Source organism: Wolffia australiana, chromosome 15 (assembly GCF_029677425.1).
Source record: "Wolffia australiana isolate 7733 chromosome 15, ASM2967742v1".
In the NCBI taxonomy this organism is placed as follows: domain Eukaryota; kingdom Viridiplantae; phylum Streptophyta; class Magnoliopsida; order Alismatales; family Araceae; genus Wolffia; species Wolffia australiana.
Window position 1 is genome coordinate 441,870 of NC_135849.1, and position 2,152 is coordinate 444,021.

The following is a 2,152-nucleotide window of genomic DNA, read 5'->3' on the forward strand; positions in this document are numbered from 1 at the left end:
GGACACTATTAGATACCCCTTCTCAGACATGATATACCTCACTGCTGAAACTCATATTGTCTTATCTTGAAATTTGCTAATAATTGTGAGGCGCAAGTCAACATATACTCTCTCATACAATACATCATTTATATTTTCCATCCATTCATCAGAGTTCAATACCGTCTAACCCATCAAACAACCAAATATAAATAAAAATATTAGAAATCTTATAAAAATGATATAATAATCTTTAAAACTTTAACATGGTTAATTTCACATTATAAATCTCAAAATTTTGGAATATTAGTCATCCGTTGGAAGAAAAAAATTATTTCTCAATGTGAAATCAAGTTCTTTTTAGGTCAAGTAATATGTTAGACCCCTATTACAAAGTAATGTGTATGAAATTAAAATATTTTTGGTACAATATTTTGGGCACGCTTTGGAAGATGCATTAAGAGGTCAGATGATGATCCATAGGAAGTAGATTTAGTCATTTACAAATTTTTAATCCAATCATTTCTATCTAGTTCTTCCCTGTCCCCTTGAAATCTTCACTTTCTCTCTATATCCACCCATTTATCAAACTTTTCCTCTCTTGAACCTGCCAATTTATTTAATCTAATTTCCCCTCTGTATCATAGTCATCCTTCCTCCAGAGAGTCTGAAGAGAAATTAAGTGGAAATTGGGTATTAAATTGACTAAAAAACTTCAAATTTTGACTTATCACTAGCTAAAATTAATAGTTTGATGAATTTGTTAGCTGTGATTTCCCTAAACACAATATATGGGCAAGTAGCGGCAACCGCTACCTGACTATCCACTAATTTCAAGCTGACGCTAGCTAAATGAAAATATTTGACATTCATGCATATTATCTTCCTCCATGCAGCCCTATACAAGTGTGTCGAATAAAATTTATATTTCACTAGATGCAGATTTTCTAATGATTAAAATAGTTCCTCTACTCTCTCATGGCTACAAAGAAAGCAGGCATGGGTGAAATAATCCTTTGGATTTTGATCCTCTCTACACTTGTATCTGCTTAGGCCGTCAAGTCCCTCACTGACACTCCCAGAATGATTTGCCTTTTTGGCATATTCTCTGGTTTGTGAGCTGCAAATGCCTTGTTGAACATCCGAGATTGATCGATTCAAAAAGAAAGCGTTTGTCAATCTCTTGAAACAGCATTCTGGATTTCAACTTGATCAGGCATCAACATCATTTTCTATTTAAAAATTGTGGGCCTCAATGTTGATACCACAATTAGGAAAAATTGAGAAGATAAGATTCCCATGATCTCTTGCGAGCTAGGATACCTGCTAAAGACAAGTAGAAAGCGGTTAGCCTTTGAAATGGGGAGGACTTCTTTGGAATCTAGAAAAAAGGGGCATGTCATATCTGAGATCCTTGGAATGGATAAGAGAGGCAAGACAAAGGATGCACGGGCATACTAAAAAAACATTTAGAGAATAGAAAAAAGAGAGAATTTCAATCAATTTGGAGTGAACGACAAATACAAATATCAAATATTGAAATATGGAAATATCAACTTCTATAGACTCTAACTATAAATTCTAATTTTAAATTCACTTTTACGGATGAATGATGATCTCAATTCATATATTGATATATTTTAAGATAATGTGCGTGTGCTGAGAGAATGCTTGTTTTGGAACAATGAAAAATGGAAATTATAAGATCAAGTACTAGTGAAACAATCAGTTTATTAAACAAAAATGGTAGGCTAAGGGTAAAAATACCATTTCATTTATCCTCTGGAGTAAGAAGTAATAAAAAAATCAAATACCAGAATTTTCAAAAAAAAAATTCATAGACCACTAGACTTCTTAAAAAAAATAAAAGTAAAAGTAGGTTCAGGTTCCCTTAATATTGAGATTATGAGGTTGAATGAATAGTTAGAAGAACATAGGATTTCCCTTAGCATGGAGAAAACAGAGAGGGATGACCTTGGTAATAAGTTAGAGAAGTATATGGATTTATAAGAGGTCCTCAATACGATGTTGGGATCTTAGAGACTCACCTTTATAATGGAAGTGTTATGGTATGAACCTCCAAGCAAGAGTAAGGTGGAGGAGGCCGAAGTAGAAGTAGACCTGAGATCAAGAGAGGATACCAAGTAGGTCATGGATAAGTAATCAAAATGAA